The 20,155-nt window shown below is 40.4% G+C and overlaps 1 protein-coding gene across 5 annotated transcripts in view; it reads left to right on the top strand.

Moving 5' to 3' along the window:
- LOC115193762 (protocadherin-15-like) overlaps window positions 1–20,155 on the top strand; it is a 286,361-nt gene that overhangs the window by 28,345 nt on the left and 237,861 nt on the right. For 4 of the 5 annotated variants that reach the window (XM_029752727.1, XM_029752728.1, XM_029752725.1 and 1 more), the window contains exon 1: window positions 11,738–11,889. The exons of the other annotated variant lie outside the window; for it this stretch is intronic. The gene's annotated coding sequence lies outside the window, so the exon portion shown is untranslated. Of the gene's footprint in view, window positions 1–11,737; window positions 11,890–20,155 lie in introns of those variants that run through there. 5 annotated transcript variants of the gene reach the window in all.

Here is a 20,155-nt window from a genome sequence, read left to right as displayed (position 1 = left end):
GTTAAATAGCGATAATATTCCAACACTGAAAATGGAGTCTTCACATGCACGCGCGAGCCAGTGTCATTGTTCTCAGAATGACCACTTTCCAAAAGCCCTACTGTTTTTCGCCCAGGGACTGCAGAGTTATCATTCCCCATTCTCGCGTCTTCTGAGAGCCTATGGGAGCCTTAGAAAATATCACGTTACAGCAGAGATCCTCTATTTTCGATAAAGAGGCTACAGAAGGCCAAGAAATGGTCAGACAGGGCACTTCCCATATAGAATCTTCTCAGGTTTTGGCCTGCCATATGAGTTCTGTTATACTCACAGACACCATTCAAACAGTTTTAGAAACTTTAGGGTGTTTTCTATCCAAATCAAATAATTATATGCATATTCTAGTTTCTGGGCAGGAGTAATAACCAGATTAAATCGGGTATGTTTTTTATCCGGCCGTGAAAATACTGCCCCCTATCCTAAACAGGTTAAACTTGGGTCTCGGATTCCTGAGGACAAATAAATGACGCCTATCTTGTGAACACCACGCTTGGCAGTTTCAAAGTAATCATAGAACATTTGGATCTGTAAAGCATTTTTATGTTTTGAGAACAAGGATGAGTCTTAAAGTAACTTCCATCACAAAAGTCTTCATACTAGGTGTCTTCCACAGATGTATCCCTAGGTGCATTTTCCAATAGCTTACAGATTTCAGAATTGCGAAACATGAACATCACTGTTTCCAGTCTAGAAATATATACAAAATTGTCTTTACACCATTTACACCATGCCAATAATGTGCAAAGCTGTCATCAAGGCAAAGGGTGGCTACTTTGAAGAATCTTAAATATAAAATATATTTTGATGTATATACATATACACACAGTTGAAGTCAGAAGTTTACATACACCTTAGCCAAATACATTTAAACTCAGTTTTTCACAATTCCTGACATTTAATCAGAGTAAAAATTCCCTGTCTTAGGTCAGTTAGGATCACCACTTTATTTTAAGGAATGTGAAATGTCAGAATAATAGTAGAGAATTATTTATTTCAGCTTTTATTTCTTTCATCGCATTCCCAGTGGGTCAGAAGTTTACATACACTCAATTAGTATTTGGTAGCATTGCCTTTAAATTGTTTAACTTGGGTCAAACGTTTCAGGTAGACTTCCACAAGCTTCCCACAATAAGTTGGGTGAATTTTGGCTCATTCCTCCTGACAGAGCTGATGTAACTGAGTCAGGTTTGTAGGCCTCCTTGCTCACACACGCTTTGTCAGTTCTGCCCACAAATTTTCTATGGGATTGAGGTCAGGGCTTTATGATGGTCACTCCAATACCTTGACTTTGTTGTCCTTAAGCCATTTTGCCACAACTTTGGAAGTATGCTTGGGGTCATTGTCCATTTGGAAGACCCATTTGCGACCAAGCTTTAACTTCCTGACTGATGTCTTGAGATGTTGCTTCAATATATCCACATCATTTTCCTCCCTCATGATGCCATTTATTTTGTTAAATGCAGCAGTCCCTCCTGCAGCAAGCACCCCCACAACATGATGCTGCCACCCCCGTGCTTCACAGTTGGGATGGTGTTCTTCGGCTTGCAAGCCTCCCCCTTTTTCCTCGAAACATAACAATGATCATTATGGCCAAACAGTTCTATTTTTGTTTCATCAGACCAAAAAGTACAATCTTTGTCCCCATGTGCAGTTGCAAACCATTGCCTGGCTTTTTTATGGTGATTTTGGAGCAGTGGCTTCATCCTTGCTGAGTGGCCTTTCAGGTTATGTCGATATAGGACTCGTTTTACTGTGGATGTAGATCATGTTGTACCCGTTTCCTCCATCATCTTCACAAGCTCCTTTGCTGTTGTTCTGGGATTGATTTGCACTTTTCGCACCAAAGTACGTTCATCTCTAGGAGATAGAATGCGTCTCCTTCCTGAGTGGTATGACAGCTGCGTGGTCCCATGTTGTTTAATCTTGCGTACTATTGTTTGTACAGATGAACGTGGTACCTTCAGGCATTTGGAAATTGCTCCCAAGGATGAACCAGACTTTTGGAGATCTCCAAAAAAAATTCTGAGGTCTTGGCTGATTTCCCCATGATGTCAAGCAAAGAGGCACTGAGTTTGAAGGTAGGCCTTGAAATACAGCCACAGGTACACCTCCAATTGACTCAAATTATGTCAATTAGCCTATCAGAAGCTTCTAAAGCAATTACATCATTTTCAGGAATTGTCCAAGCTGTTTAAAGGCACAGTCAACTTAGTGTATGAAAACTTCTGACCCTCTGTAATTGTGATACAGTGAAATAATCTGTCTATAAATAATTTTTTGAAAAATTACTTGTGTCATGCATAAAGATGATGTCCTAACCGACTTGCCAAAACTATAGTTTGTTATTAAGACATTTGTGGAGTGGTTGAAAAACTAGTTCAATGCATTTCTTTAGTAGTAAAGGCCAAAATCAATATTTTATCAAATATATATATATTTTTTTATGTATACCTAAACGGTTCCTAAAATTCAAATCAAACTGCTAAATTATCTATAGTATGACCATCCTAAACCAATTCCATATGTCTTCGTAAATAAAACAAATCTTAAGTTTTTGAGGCATAAAATATGGCTCATTATTTGTATTATTTTATACAGTATTTTTTGCTTATCTTTGTCAAGGGTGCCAATAATTTTGGACCTGACTCTATGTACTGTACTCTGTATGTTTGCTCATAAAATGTTTCCACAACGACTGTGTAGAAGCCAATGGTAGAACAAGATTGACATTTTCATTTTTCAGTGAACACCCCATTTTGCCATTAAGCCATGAAACCATTTTGTACCATGTGGATTTTCCATTGTGAATATTATTTCATAGTCTACACGTGGCCTACAATTACAGCCACTCCAGTTTAGTTTCTACATTGTGAAAGTTGGATATGCTTCAGTACCACATGTTTGGAAAGTCAACTTCGAAGTGCTAATAGACTCTCCAGAGATATGGTTGCCCTGAGTTGTAAGAGTAATAAACTGGGATCGCTGTCAAAGAGTTGTCCCCCTAGGTTATCAATGTGAGAGCGTTCAGTGTTAGCGGTAGCCTCTGGAAGCTCCAGTCAAAGATCTGGTCCATGCATTCTGTTCTGTTCATCATGTGTTCCAAATAATTAGCCTCTCACAGTCATCATAATCACCCCAAAGCTAGGATCTATAATTCATTTTCTTCCCCCAAGTCTCTTCTGTCACATTTAAAGGTCAGGGCCGGCACCAGGCATAAGCGAGATAAGGGGTCACTTATCACCTAGGCCGCTAGGGGGCCTGCGTCCCCGGTCGGGGTCTCAATTTACTGTTTAGAGTTAGAACTGTGGAATACACAAGGTGCAAGTTCGATATTTGGCTGTGCATCACCAGTTTTTATCTTATGTCACTCACTGTTTACCAGTCAGCTAACCATTTTTAGATTGGTAAATTAGTCTAGGCACTTATATAAACTTAATGGCCGAATACTAACCAGGCATGCAGGGTACGTGCCCAGGGTCCTGACCTCCAGGGGGCCCCTATTGATTTTGTTTGTCACTCTCACTCAGATATCATTAACATGGCACAATTTATCTCCACCCCATTGCAAAATGGGTAGAATTGCAGGAAATTAGTTGTAACACTGCCAAGAAACTAATCTGGTTTAGGGCCTCACCAAATCTGGTTTAGGGCCCCCAAAAGGCTCGAACTGTCCCCGGACATAAGTGCTTTTCATTACAGCGTGTGCTTGGTAAATCAATGTCGTTTCAGGAAGATAAATAAAAAGAAATGGCTATGAAAGCTCGGCAATGGACAGCCATATTATGTTATCACTCACTGTTTTAAGCATTATTCCTTATTTTTGGACATACACCCAATTTCCATGATCCAAAGCCTGAAGTACCAACTCGAGCATAATCTCTCCAGTCACTTTAAAAGCTGGTGGATTATATTTTACTGATTTATTTCCCATGAAAAATGAATATGGTAGTAGAACAACAAAATGTACTATTGAATGTGTGCTATTACATTCTGGTTTGAATACACAAATCAGCTTTCCATTCCCCAAGTCTGGCGTGTGTCTAGCTAGTTCTATTGAACCAAACAACTCATAGAACTGTATCTTGTCCTCAAAACAATGGGCCTTATTCATTGAATCACTTGTCCCCAATTTGAATTGGAGTATACATTTGAATTGAAATCCTGGGATGCAGTCCTAGAATATTAGTAAGAATTACCAGACATAGAATTTAAATTTCGCAATTCTTCAATTGTTGTTGTAGGATAAATGTTACATTATTAGAACAGATTTGATTAACCTAATGTAACGAGTTAACAAGTCAATGCCAATGATTAAGTTAGCAATGACAGGGCTTCTTAAGAAACTTCTCAAATGCCATCTTTGTGCTAGGAACTGATGTTGAGGTGCTAAAGAGAGTCTCTCTCTCTCGCTCTCTCTCTCGCTCTCTCTCTCTCGCTCTCTCTCTATCTCTCTCTCTCTCGCTCTCTCTCTCACCAGTCACTTCTGTGCCAACCATCAGAATCCCCTGACAGTTTGTAAGCCTACCTTCAGTGTTTTTCCATTTGCACAGAGCCAATTTCAATGTGTCTATGGAGTAGGTGTGGGTTGGTGTCTGAGCCACAGTAAGGAGCTGGACTGAATAATGCCCTAAGCGCTGCTCTTTACAAGGCTAGAAATCAACATCAAATATCAGCTCCTGTACAAGCCAGAGAAACAAAGGCCTTTAGCATAGCTTTATTTCTCTCTGTGTGTGTGTGTGTGTGTGTGCCTAGCCCCTCTATGTAACATCACACTTCCAACTGAGCCCTTTTAAAATTACTTTTAGTCAAGGGAGACTGCTGCCACAACCTTCTGTACCGCAGTCAGCTCCAATTTCGCTCTCACTTTTGTCTAGCTGTTTGTGTGTGTGTTCATTCTTGTCCACGTCTAGATGTTGTCCACATCTAGAGAATGTGTGTATGCACAATACTTGAAAAGTGAGCCTTTCCCCCTTTTTTTCACTGCAGATACAAAACATGCAGTCACACAACAACCTGCACAGTTAATGTACTGACCTTATTCTTAGGAGCTGTATTACAGCTATTGTGTTATACAGTGTTATACAGCAATCCGTGCTATGTGCTTTGGAAATACCTTATTCATTATTTCAGACAAGATGCTGCCCATAACAACCCCAACCTAAACAATTGGATTTGAAAGAGAACAGCTTTTTTATTTTGTTATTTAGATATCCACAAGAGGAAACACTGTTCAGCTCTGAACCTGGATTGGAGTCTGTCACGTTTAGTGGCAGTCTCTCTTGGTGTGTGTGTGGTGTTCTCTGGGGATAACCCATAGGGAGCTCCCAGGAAGAGGATTTCAGAGCTGAGTGCACAATCTCCTGGGAAATGATGCTTCAACAAGAGGAATCATTCTCTGGCTACCCAAACTCCTTGCTCCGGCCAAACGCTATGCCACGCCCACGGACGTTAGTTTCTGGAGTCTGGATCTCAGTACCTTTCCCTACGTTTTCTAGAATGGAAATACGTTCTAGACCAGGGGTGTCAAACTCATTCCGTGGATGGTCTTGTGTCTGCAGGTCTTTGGTTTTTCCTTTCAATTAAGACATAGACCAGTAGGTGAGGGGAGTTCCTTACTAATTAGAGACCATTTTTCATCAATCAAGGCAAGGGAGGAGGGAAAACCCGCAGACACTCGGCCCTCCATGGAATAAGCTTGACATGTGTTCTAGACTGTCTGATTGGTCTCTGAAACCGATGGGTTGGGCCAGAACACACATGGGTAAAGTAACGTTTTGAAAATTCGTCATTGACTTTGATACTCTTATTGGTTCGAGATAATCCAATCGCCGATAACTTTTTTGTACAACACCCCTCATTTTGATGTCACCACAAACAACTTTAATGATTGCAGTCTCAGACTGAAGTATGTAGCGAACATAGAGCTGCGGAATAATTCAGTTTGAGTCGTCAGGCAAGAGGAATGATTTCATTTGTCCCAAGGGAAACATGATGTTCAATATTAACTCTGTTTTCGTAATGCCAGTATCTTATTCCAGTTTTTCCTTGAGACTTTTGCCTCATGGCTGCTGCGCTGCCGAGGTTGTTGTGGATGGCAGTGTTCACTTTAACCTCTTTCATCTACAGTAATGACAGAGGGGATGTAGCAAGTATGCATCATTTTCCTCTCATCTGAGTATGGTTCCACTACTCCCTTCGAAGACACTTGTGAATCATTTATTGTGTGATTGATTCAAAGAGCTCAGAGAGGCGCATGGGTAGTGGGCTAATTCTCAAATCAGAAAGGGAGCATCATCTGCGCTCTGAAACATCCCATTCGGGAGCCTCTGTGCCTTCGTTCCTGTGATACTGACTGGAATTCCACACCGCTATAGTAAACACAGAGATTGGAGTGTGATTATAACTGCAGATGGCACACAACCAATTACCCCAGCATTATTTTTCTGAGTCTGAAAACATCCAAACTGAAATGTGAAAATCATCCAAGTCAGATTCACGTGTTTTTAATGACCTGGAAGCAATTTTACGGGTCGTCGATATGCGATAGAAAAAGGAAAAAAATCCCCAAAAAAGACCAGCGTTGCTGCTGATCCATAGCCTCCACAGATGTGAGAGAGGAAGTAATTTATGGAGAATAATTAGCCTATTACTGACAGTCGTTGCTGCAAGTTCACATCTGCTAGGCACAGTCTCTCTGTGGAGCTTGAAGGAAATGCCTGACAGCACTTTATTAATGAAACATCACTAATATGAATTATTTTCTCTGCAAATGATTTGCATGCTTTGTTATTGAACTAGCTGTTGAATACAGAGGAGGTTCCCTAATACTTCAGCTGTTAATGAAATATACAACAACCTCCAAAGAACAAAAAAACTGCTAAAAGTCAAATGAATGGATACAAGAATGGATACAAGGGTTAATGACATTCATCATTGCTTAAGAATCACCCAGAGGTTGCAAGCTAAGAGTTGCAGTGAAAAGGTTTTTTACTATATGTTCCTGTTCCAGCTTCCAAGGCAAATGTGTAGGATGAGTCTTCGCTCAGCTCAGCAGTCATATGTGTCAGGCCACAAAGTGAATCAAAGTGTTCTGAGAGTGGCAAGCAGGTCTACAGGTTGAAAACATTTACATCTACTTAAGTGTTAATGTTTACGCTATTGGTCATGCTCGTGTAGCTAGTGGTCGATGCATTTAGTGCCGTAATTGTGGTGTGAATATCTTTATGGTCTCTCTCGCTCTCTCTCTCATACATACACTGACATGAACACACACAACTTATATATTTGCTTTGGTTTCAATGACTCCTCATTATTAGGAGTTTATTGGGGTGACTGATCCTACAGTACGAGGACACTTTAATACTCTCCCCCTAGAACAGCGCCTTTCTTAAAGGCAATTACGGCACATTTCAACCTCATAGTCATCATCTCCAGCACCTATCCAGTGTCTACATATGTGAAAACAGTGTGTTTCTATGATCTGTGGTTAAAAAGATAAGAAGAAACTTCCTAAAAAATGCTTCTGTGTCATCACTGGGTAGGATTAAAAGTTAAAAAATTATTTTTATTTTCTAGCCCAAGGAGGGTATTTTCTTGCTCGCCGCTTCACTGCGAATCTCATAGTGTTATTTTTAAATGTTTTAACTTTTGAAAAAGTCATCAGGAATAACTTTTTTACTTTATATATTCTTTTTTTTAAACATAGAAATGTTGACACTGGCATTATGCTGGAGATAATGAAAATGAGGTTGAAAAGTGGCGGAGTTGCCCTTTAATAATTTCAGGGAGAAGTGTGTTCACTTCTGCCTGAACTCTGCCCTGCTTTCTCTCAGCACAAGAGAGGGAGACAAGAGAAGAGAAAGAATTATCATCCTGACAGGCCTGATTATAAGAGAGCTTTTATACAAAGCCTGCTTGATATAAAAAACAAGTCAGGCCAAGTTGAGATTTTGATCTTAACCTGGATTAGCTTCTTGTGGAGGAAGAATTCAGATGAATGCTAATTAGACAAGGTTTTTGAACAGTCATTTTAGTCTTTGAAAAGAGGATGAGATGTGGAGAAAACTCAAAGGAATTGGCCCATGAACCAGAATGACGCAGAACATAACAGACCTCTATTGATCTGAAGAGCTGTGTGTTTGAAATGATCGGGAACAATACACTTTATAGCAATGACAAATAACAGAAGATAGTAATATATTAATTACCCACAGTGCTTGGGCTACTACATTACACTAGCTCCTTTGGGCAGCATATTGTTAACACAAGGATTTTATTAGTGTCCAGTTTTCTCAAATTAGATTCGAATCCCCGAGCCAACTAGCAGAAAAATCTGTCGATGTGCCCTTGAGCAAGGCACTTAACCCTAGTTACTCCTGTAAGATGCTCTGGATAAGAGCGTCTGCTAAATGACTAAAATGTAAATGTCATTATTGTTTTCATTTACTTCACAAAGTGTCATTGAACAAAAGGAAACTTCATTCTACAGTACATTGCCTCCAATGCAAGACCAAGCTTTGACAGCTCTTCTCTCACAGAAATTGTATTTAAGCTGATTGAACGATTTATGCCCGTAGGCATCTTCACTTGACTCCAGATTTGGGTCAATTATATTCTAAATCAATGGGACAGAGATTGGGAAGGTACAGGTACACATGTACATCTGAATGGCTGGGTGGCTAGGGCGTCTAGGTTTTTTAGGTGCTCCTGCTTTTTTCATCAACAGATCTGCATTTTTTGCGGCATAAATGTGCTGTCTAATTTGACTTTGTGTAGGCAGGAGGGTACTTTCGCCAGAGGAGTTTATACTCAAGAGTTACAGTATACAGTGTGTTCTGAAAGTATTCAGACCCCTTGACTTTTTACACATTTTGTTAACTTACAGCCTTATTCTAAAATGGATATAAATACATTTTTTCGATCAACAATCTACGCACACTACCCCATAATGACAAAATGAAAACAGGTTTTTAGACAATTTTGCAAATGTATTAAAAATAAAAAACAGAAAACTTATTTACATAAGTATTCAGACCCTTTGCTATGACACTCGAAATTGAGCTCAGATGCATCCTGTTTACATTGATCATCCTTGAGATGTTTCAACAACTTGATTGGAGTCCACCTGAGGTAAATTCAATTGATTGGACATGGTTTGGAAAAGCACACACCTGTCTATTTAAGGTCCCACAGTTGACAATACATGTCAGAGACAAAATCAAACCATGAGGTCGAAGAAACAAGATTCTCTGGTCTGATGAAACCAAGATTGAACTCTTTGGCCTGAATGCCAAGTGTCACGTCTGGAGGAAACCTGGCACCATCCCTACGGTGAAGCATGGAGGTGGCAGCATCATGCAGTGGGGATGTTTTTCAGTGGCAAGGACTGGGAGACTAATAAGGATCGAGGGAAAGATAAACGGAGCAAAGTACAGAGAGATCCTTGATGAAAACCTGCTCCAGAGTTCTCAGGACCTCCAACTGGGGCGAAGGTTCACCTTCCAACAGGACAACGACCCTAAGCACACAGCCAAGACAACGCAGGAGTGGCTTCGGGACAAGTCTCTGAATGTCCTTGAGTGGCCCTAATCCAAACTGACAGAGCTTGAGAGGATCTGCAGAGAAGAATTGGAGAAACTCCCAAAATACAGGTGTGCCAAGCTTGTAGCGTCATACCCAAGAAGACTCGAGGCTGTAGTTGCTGCCAAAGGTGCTTCAACAAAGTACTGAGTAAAGGGTCTGAATACCTATGTAAATGTGATATTTCAGTTATGATAACTTTGTTTTGTAAAACAATTCTACAAACCTGTTTTTGCTTTGTCATTATGGTGTATTGTGTGTAGATTGATGAGAGAAAAAAGCAATTTAATTAATACATTTTTGAAAAAGGCTGTAATGTAATAGAATGCAGAAAAAGTCAAAGGGTCTAAATACTTTCCGAATGCACTGTATTTCCCTTCCCGGTTTTTATTTTCTTTATAGAAATATTCTGAAATATATTGGCAGAAAAATATATTTTTATTCTGTCAGTTCCTGAATGCGCTCATGTCTTCTCTGTTAATTCATTTAATTTTAGTTTCATCCGAATGGAAACTGAGAACATTTGATAAGCGCATTTGATAAGCACATACAATTTTTATTGAGTCCTGGATTTTGGCTGTCCTTGACGCCTCTTTAATAGAAAATGCAACACTTTCCCCCAGTCTGAATGGAAATGTGTCTTTGCATGAAGAGTCAAACTTCTTTAATGTTCCCCTCAACATGGCATGTCAAGACTTATTCAATAGTGATGCCTATTCTAATTATAGCAAGGTGTATTGATGAGAGGAGTTTTGTTGTGAGCTGAGCAGTAGTATAAAGTACTTAAGTAAAAATACTTGAAAGTACTACTTAAGTAGTTTTTGGGTATCTGTACTTTACTTTACTATTTATATTTTTGACAACTTTTACTTCATGCCATTCCTAAAGAAAATAATGTACTTTTTACTCCATACATTTTCCCTGACACCCAAAACTATTCATTACATTTTGAATGCTTAGCAGGACAGGAAAATGGTTAAATTCACACTCGTATCAAGAGAACATCCTTGGTCATCCGTATTGCCTCTGATCTGGTGGACTCACTAAACACATGCTTCGTTTGTAAATTATGGCTGAGTGTTGGAGTGTGCCCCTGGCTATCCGTAAATAAACAAATACAACTACAAAATGGTTATGTCTGGTTATATACGGATATATAAGGAATTTAAAACGATTTATACTTTACTTTGGATAATTATGTATATTTTAGCAATTACATTACTTTTGATACATATTTAAATTTAAAAGCAAATACTTACCTTAATACTTGAGTAAAAGTCTATCTTTACTTTTACTCAAGTATGACAATTGGGTACTTTTTCCACCACTGGAGCTGAGAGCAATAGGGGTAAAGACAAGTGATTGTTGCAAGGTGACTGCTAGGTGAATCATCATTAGAAGCTTATAGTGTTAATATTGTTTCAGCACTAACATCATCCAGTCCATTCAGACAGAGTACAGTAAAGGCCAAAATGATTGCCAACTGATTGTAAATGGCTTTAGATGACCTTCACACTGCTGCTACCCTTAGGTGAGGGTAATCTTGATTGAGAGATAACACTTCTGCCTACTGTGGAGATACTGACGACCATTCACTTATTTCACTGAAATAATTTTCAGTTGGGACACAATTATTTTCACCTGTGCTATAGCCTATTGATTGGATTAATATTTCAATGTGTTCATCATTTATAAAATAGACTTGGTGAAAATAGAGTATGTGACATAACCTTGTCAAACGTAATTGCTCTCATTCTTAATCCAAGTGTACAACACCCTATAGAAACTAAGGTGTAGACTAGCATGGTCCTGTGTGTCTTTACTGTCCCTCCATTACCCCTCTGTGTAGTAGGAGTTGGCCAGGTAGAGCTGCTCTGTCTGACGACGTGGACAGGGGGAAAATACAGATTTACCCGACTTCACCTTTACTGCCCCGCGTAATACGATTACTGCTTAACGTCATGAGCATTTGCTCAGGCAGAGAGAGAGAGAGAGAGAGAGAGAGAGCGTCTGAATTTCAACGAGTAGTTGGTTTCTGTAGGCTATGTGCTGTGCGCAGCAGAGTTTCGATGCTTGATATTCTTGCTTGCCAACAGAAATATACTAACTCGTACAATAGTTGTTATTTCTGGCCACCGAGTTTCCCTTTCAAGTGTAGGCGAGAGACAGGGGGCGGTCGAGGGCTGATGTGCTTGTGTGAGGATGTGCTCTAGTGTCAGTTGGCGTCTGTGACAATCGGAATAGGATTTGGGTGCTTTTGGAGACAACATGGTAAGACATTATTTTACGTTTGATATGACCGTCGTAATAATGTGTAGAGGTCGTTGAAATGTATAGGAATGTTTGTAGCCTGCCGCCTTTGTAATATATAGGATTATATAAACTATTGTGTTTGTTGTGTGTGGATCTATGATCTAGTCTAGTCCTTTCAAATTAAAATGACTAAATGCAGTGTATAATCAATTCAGTATAGGGGGATGCCAGTAATAAACCATTTTAACGTGTTAATAATTATTAGCACTATATTTCATCATTGACATTGCGTCACCATGGTTAAACTACTCTACCCAGGGTAGACTACCGTTCCGTTAATCTCTTGAAAGTGAAGTTTTAAATCACACTGAGTGCATCAGCGTTCACATTGGATTACGCAAGGGTGATATACTATTAATGTTTTACTGTAAACTGTAGCTGCAGGCAAAAAAATCGTTGTTTCACGATAAGCAGTCGCTTTAAGGATGTCATGTCTCCCTGAGTCGAATGATCTCACTTTTGTTTTATGCGGAGAAGCATCCAAAAATCACACATTTCTCCACCGAGTCACGGCGCTATATAGCGCCTTCACGCGCATGGGTCAGGTCTCTCTCTCTCTCTCTCTCTCTCTCTCTCTCTCTCTCTCTCTCTCTCTCTCTCTCTCTCTCTCTCTCTCTCTCTCTCTCTCTCTCTCTCTCGCCCTCTCTCTCGCCCTCTCTCTCTCTCTCGTTCTCTCTCTCGCCTGTGGATTTACCTCAAGGATTGAACAGCCCAAACACCTTCTGCAGCCCATTTCCTGGCAGCTACCTTCCATTCATCGTTTTTTCCTGATAAATATTTAGATAGAAAAAAAACTGTATCGAAAATTGGATACAACTGTGTCACTCTGATGTGCATGGAGCCATGTGCACAGATCAAGTTTAAAGTTTAAGTTGAAAGTTTTGTCACATGCACAAGTACAGTGAATGCCTTACTTGCAAACTCAAAACCCAACAATGCAATAATCAATGCAATAAGCACCACAAAAGCTGTACACTGCGGCCCTTGCAGAGCAAGGGGAACAACTACTTCAGGTCTCAGAGCGAGTGACATCACCCGATTGAACCGCTATTAGCGCGCACCACCACTAACTCACTAGCCATTTCACATCGGTTACACTCACCCCCTCCATTTCCACAGCAACCAGTGATCCGGGTCACAGCACCAATGTAACAGTAAAGCTTCCGTCCCTCTCCTCGCCCCAACCTGGGCTTGAACCAGGGACCCTCTGCACACATCAACAACTGACACCCACGAAGCATCGTTTCCCATCACGCCACAAAAGCCCCTGCCCTTGCAGAGCAAGGGGAACAAATACTTCAGGTCTCAGAGCGAGTGACGTTACCCGATTGAACCGCTATTAGCGCTCACCACCGCTAACTAACTAGCCATTTCACATCGGTTACATAAGCATACTATATACAGGGCTTTAAAACTTCTTCGGGATCACGGTCTCTTCCACGGGACAGTTGAGCTAACGTAGGCTAATGTGATTAGCATGAGGTTGTAAGTAACAAGAACATTTCCCAGGACATAGACATATCTGATATTGGCAGAAAGCTTACATTCTTGCTAATCTAACTGCACTGTCCAATTTACAGTAGCTATTACAGTGAAAGAATACCATGCTAGTTAGTCAGAAATCGCAAATTCAACAATGAGTGGTTTGGAAGGAATCAGTGGCTAACTGCAAGCGTTGCAAATTAATCACTATTTTGCTTCCCCTGTCTGCTATTCGGTGGAGAGGGTGTGTGGTCCAAGTCTGGGTTTAAGGGTCTCTTTCCAAGCTTAAAAGGATTAACATTCACACGCAACACCATGGGCCAGAAAAGGTTGAATACATTGGCCATGCTGTCAATCCATCATGACTTCTGCAGTGTTAAAAACAACTGGAAACCGACAACTGGGAGCTCTGACTAGGAAAATTCATTTTTTAATGGTCATCCAACTCGGAATTCCAAGTTAGGAACTCTGACCTCCTCTAGTGCTCCGACCTGAAGATCACTGACATCATGATTAAATCTTATTTCTTTCCGAGTTCCCAATTGTCTTGAAAGCACCATAAATTCAGACAATGCCAGACTAAGTTACATGATTAAATTTACCCACAAAAAGGACTGCCACACCACCTTCCTGTTCAAGTGAGCGCAGCACAATGGTGAGTCCAAAAATATATTGTATGCTGCTACATAAATGATGTACTATGCCAGGGAGATATGTATACTGTAGCAGAGAAAGTAATACTAAGTGTATGTTGTGTAGTAAGCTGTTAGTAGCCCATGTGCCTCACCCTAATAATTTGGTCACATTCCCCCTCATAACTTAGCCTGCTGTTTGACTTGGTGGTGCACATGTAGCCTATAGCCTGTTTTAGAGAAATGTCATTGTCGAATATTTTAAGAGCTTTCATTGTCTGCTCATATGCCCCCTTTATTTATCCTATGGTTCTGACTTGGTGTACAGGGAGAATACTATAATGCCCATGCTCTGAATTTTGTCACTGTACATTTAAAAAGTGCTGAACAAATAGTTATATAGACTACGTCGTCTTAGCTTGCTCATTAATGTCTTAATCGAAATGACGGATTACCTCTTATCTGCTCATGGCTCCCTTATGCCATAGTTTGTACATCTCAATTGTCAGTGAAAACCACATTTGTTTAAGCAGGTCAGCCATATCAGCTATGTTTTTTAAAAAGGCACTAAATGAGGCTGAATGAACTCTTTTGCTGCCAGACATGGCTCCGCTGATAGCCAGGTGTAGCTGTGGTAAAGATAGCTCTGCGGTTGGGACAGCTTTATGTAGGCCCTAACAGTTTGTGGGGACCGTTTGTCACCGTTATAGTGCAATTAATATATTGTTTAGTGTTGTGTTGCGACTTTGCTGGCATGCATAAAACTTTGCTGGCTTGCCCCACCAAGATTTAAATGCTAAAATCGCCACTGACACACATGCACATCCACTCACAAACAAGTTGCTTGTACTGTTTATCTTAAATCAAGTTGCCTAGTAACGTTACCCCTATACATATCCATCACTCCAGTATCCCTGCACATTGTAAATATGGCATTGGAATTAATTGTTTGCAAACTGATATGTGTCACGTATTAGTGCCAAAATAACTTGCACATTTAAAAAATAAATAATAATACATTAGATAAAAACTTCCAGTCAAAAGTTTGGACACACCTACTAATTCCATGCTTTTTCTTTATTTTTACTATTTTCTACGTTGCAGTGAAGACATAATAGTGAAGACATCAAAACTATAAAATAACACACATGGAATCATGTACTAACCAAAAAAGTGTTAAACAAATCAAAATATATTTTATATTCTTCAAAGTAGCCACCCTTTGCCTTGATGACTACTTTGCATGCTCTTGGCATTCTCTAAACCAGCTTCACCTGGAATGCTTTTCCAACAGTCTTGAAGGAGTTCCCACATATGCTGAGCTATTGTTGGCTGCTTTTCCTTCACTCTGCTGTCCAACTCAACCCAAACCATCTCAATTGGGTCGAGGTCTGGTGATTGTGGAGGCCAGGTCATCTGATGCAGCACTCCATCACTCTCCTTCTTGGTCAAAAATCCCATACAAAGCCTGGATATGTGTTGTGTCATTGTCCTGTTGAAAACAAATGATAGTCCCACTAAGTCCAAACCAGATGGGATGGCATATAGATGTGGAATGCTGTGATAGCCATGCTGGTTACGTGTGTCTTGAAATCTAAATAAATCACAGACAGTGTCACCAGCAAAGGCTCCCACACCATCACACCTCCTCCTTCGTGCTTCATGGTGGGAACCACACATGCAGAGATCATCCGTTGATCTACTCCGCGTCTCACAAAGACATGGTGGGTGTAACCAAAAACTCAAATTTGGACTCATCAGAACAAAGGACAAATTTCCACCGGTCTAATGTCCATTGCTCATGTTTCTTGGCCAAAGCAAGTCTCTTCTTATTATTGGTGTCCTTTAGTAGTGGTTTCTTTACAGCAATTAGACCATGAAGGCCTGATTCATGCAGTCTCCTCTGAATAGTTGATGTTGAGATGTGTCTGTTACTTGAATTCTGTGAAGCATTTATTTGGGCTGCAACTTCTGAGGCTGGTAAATCTAATGAACGTATTCTCTGCAACAGAGGTAACTCTGGGTCTTCCTTTCCTGTGGCGGTCCTCATGAGAGCCAGTTTCATCATTGCACTTGATGTTTTTATTAACTGCACTTGAAGAAACTTTGAAAGTTCTTGACATTTTATGGATTGACTGACCATGTCATCCGCCCTTTTTTTCAATGTTCACCTAAAATGACTTACCCAATCTAAATGCCTGTAGCTCCGACCTTGAAGCATGGATATGCATATTCTTGATACCACTTCAAAGGAAACACTTTGACGTTTGTGGAAACGTGAAAGGAATGTAGGAGAATATAACACATTAGATCTGGTAAAAGATAATACAAAGAAAAAACAACCGTTCTTTTGTAATTTCTTTGTACAATCAGCTTTGAAATGCAAGAGAAAGGCCATAATGTAATATTCCAGCCCAGTTCCTATTTAGATTTTGGCCACTAGATGGCAGCAGTGTGTGTGCAAAGTTTTAGTCTGATCCAATGAACCATTGCATTTCTGTTCAAAATTTTGTATCAAGACTGCCCAAATGTGCCTAATTGGTATATTAATAACTTTTCATGTTCAAAACTGTGCACTCTCCTCAAACAATAGCATGGTATTCTTTCACTGTAATAGCTGTTGTAAATTGGACTGTGCAGTTAGATTAACAAGAATTTAAGCTTTCTGCCAATATCAGATATGTCTACAGTATGTCCTGGGAAATGTTCTTGTTACTTACAACCTCATGCTAATCGCATTAGCCTACGTTAGCTTTAAGACTCCCGTGGACGGGACACCGATCCTGAAAGTGATGATGGACTGTCAATTATCTTTGCTTATTTGAGCCGTTCTTGTCATAATATGGAGGTGGTCTTTTACCAAATAGGGCTGTCTTCTGTGTACCACCCCTACCTTGTCAGAACACAAACGCATTAAGAAGGAAAATAATTCCACAAATTAACTTTTAACAAGGCACACCTGTTAATTGAAGCTGGTTGAGAGAATGCCAAGCATGTGCAAAGCTGTCATCAAGGCAAAGGCTACTTTGAAGAATCTCAAATATAAAATATATTTTGGTTTGTTAAAAACTTTTTTGGTTACTACATATGTGTTATTTCATAGTGTGTTATTTTCATATGTGTTATTTCATTGTATTATTCTACAATGTAGAAAATAGTCAAAATTAACAAAAACCCTGGAATGAGTAGGTGTGTCCAAACCTTTGACTGGTACTGTATTTAAATATATAAATATAATTTAGCTAAACAGGCGGGGCTAAAAACAGCCTCTGCCCCACCTGCCCCGAATGACGGGTCACCACTGGTGTGTGTAGAGTCAGTAGAAATGTACAGTGCATTCGGACCCCTTGGCTTTTTTCCAGAATTTGTTACGTTACAGCCTTATTCTAAAATTGATTAAATTATTTTTTGTCCTCATCCATCTACACACAATACCCCATAATGACAAAGTGAATACATCTTTTTTTAAATGTATGCACAGATCCTTTGTTATGAGACTCGAAATTGAACTCAGATGCATCCTGTTTCCATTGATCATCCTTAGGCTGTTTCTACAACTTGATTGGCGTCCACCTGTGGTAAATTCAATTGAATGTACTTGATTTGGAAAGGCACACAAATCAAATCAAATTTATTGGTCACATACACGTGGTTAACAGATGTTATTGCGAGTGTAGCAAAATGCTTGTGCTTCTTGTTTCGACAGTGCAGCAATATCTAACAAGTAATACCAAACAATTTCACAACAAATACCTAGTACACACAAATCTAAGTAACGGAATGGAATAAGAATATATAAATATTTGGATGAGCAATGTCAGAGCGCATAGGCTAAGATGCAATAGATAGTATAGAATACAGTATATACAGTTGAAGTCGGAAGTTTACATACACTTAGGTTGGATTCATTAAAACTCGTTTTTCAACCACTCCACAAATTTCTTGTTAACAAACTATAGTTTTGGCAAGTCGGTTAGCACATCTACTTTGTGTTTGACACAAGTAATTTTTCCAACAATTGTTTACAGAGAGATTATTTCTCTTATAATTCACTGTATCACAATTCCAGTGGGTCAGAAGTTTTCATACACTAAGTTGACTGTGCCTTTAAACAGCTTGGCCAAACTGTGCAATCAGTGGAGAAGGGCCTTGGTCAGGGTGGTGACCAACAACCCCTATGGTCACTCTGACAGAGCTCCAGAGTTCTTCTTTGGAGAGGGGAGAACCTTCCAGAAGGAGAACCAGAACCATTATGGTAGAGTGGACAGATGGAATCCACTCCTCAGTAAAAGGCACGTGACAGCCAGCTTGGTGTTTGCAAAAAGACTCTCAGACCATGATTAACAGGATTCTCTGGTCTGATGAAACCAAGATTGGCACCAACCCTGCGGTGAAGCATGGTGGTGGCAGCATCATGCTGTGGGGATGTTTTTCAGTGGCAGGGACTGGGAGACTAGTCCGGATCGAGGGAAAGATAAACATAGCAAAGGTTAGAGAGATCCTTGATGAAAACCTGCTCTAGAGCGCTCAGGACTTCAGACTGGGGCAAAGGTTCACCTTCCAACAGGACAACAACCCTAAGCACACAGCCAAGACAACGCAGGAGTGGCTTCGGGAGTCTCTGTATGCCCTTGAGTGGCCCAGCCAGAGCCCGGACTTGAACCTGATTGAACATCTCTGGAGAGACCTGAAAATAGCAGTGCAGCGACGCTCCCCATCCAACCTGACAGAGCTTGAGAGGATCTGCAGTCTCTGTATGCCCTTGAGTGGCCCAGCCAGAGCCCGGGCTTGAACCTGATCGAACATCTCTGGAGAGACCTGAAAATAGCAGTGCAGCGACTCTCCCCATCCAACCTGACAGAGCTTGAGAGGATCTGCAGAGAAGAATGGGAGAAACTCCCCAAATATGTGTGTGTCAAGAATACTCCAGACTGTAATCGCTGCCAAAGGTGCTTCAACAAAGTATTGAGTAAAATGTCTGAATACTTATGTAATATTTCAGTTTAAATTTTTTATACATTTCTAAAAACCTGTTTTTGCTTTGTCATTATGGGGTATTGTGTGTAGATTGATGAGGAAAATAAACAATTTAATCAATTTTAGAATAAGGCTGTAACATAACAAAATGTGGAAAAAGTCAAGGGGTCTGAATACTTTCCAAATGCACTGTATGTGCATATAATCTGTGAGTGAGCAGATGATGGAACGAGTGTGAGTGTGTAGGGCCCTCTGAGTGTGCATAGATACAGTTAAAGGTCAATAAAGACAAAAGGTAAATTCAGATCATCTGTGTAGCGATTTTGTTAGCTATTTATCAGTCTTATTGCTTGGGGATAGAAACTGTTCAAGAGCATGTTGTTGCCAGACTTGATGCACCGGTACCGCTTGACATGCGGAAGCAGAGAGAATAGTCTATGGCTTGGGTGGTTGGAGTCTTTAAAGATTTTCCGGGCCTTTCTACCACACCGCCTGATATAGATTTCCTGGCTGGCAGGAGGCTAGGCCCCAGTGATGTACTGGCTGTCCGTGTGATCGAACAGCCACACCAGGCAGTGATGAAAGCCATTCAAAATGTATCACTTTTTGAGGATTTGAGGGCCATGATAAACTTTTTCAACCTCCTGAGGTGTAAAGAGGTGCTGTCGCAGAGTACATGCCCCTTTGCCCTTCCAGTCTCCAAAGTGCCCTTTCAGGTGGTGGTAAAATATTTTTTTGTATTCATTTTTTGTCATTGTTGTTCAGAACCCACTGCCCGCAAGTTGTCATGTTCGCCACCCCCCATTCTGTCTGTTGGTTGCACCTGTTGTTAAGCCCTGTACAGAGCTTACAGTCACCCGGTTGTGCATTTTTCCCAGTCTGCCCTCTAAAGAGAGTGTGCACGGCCGGTATTCAAACAGCGCTCTTACCCAATAAGAAAGGGGGGACACTAAGGGTAGCGCTGCCACCCCTCTGATAATGCCCCTGGTTCACATGTACATTATAGGTCAATGCTTTCGAAGTTGTTTGTCTGTAGGCCTGCATGCGTGGGCATATATTCCGAGAGGGGTTCGAGAAAACAGAAAAATAAGTCATTCTTGCCTCTATTAAACTTTAAATGTGGTGACTTGTCC

This window comes from Salmo trutta, chromosome 5, assembly GCF_901001165.1.
Source record: "Salmo trutta chromosome 5, fSalTru1.1, whole genome shotgun sequence".
Taxonomy (NCBI): domain Eukaryota; kingdom Metazoa; phylum Chordata; class Actinopteri; order Salmoniformes; family Salmonidae; genus Salmo; species Salmo trutta.
Note: the sequence above shows the minus strand (reverse complement) of the source record. Positions and strands in the feature narration are given on the sequence as shown.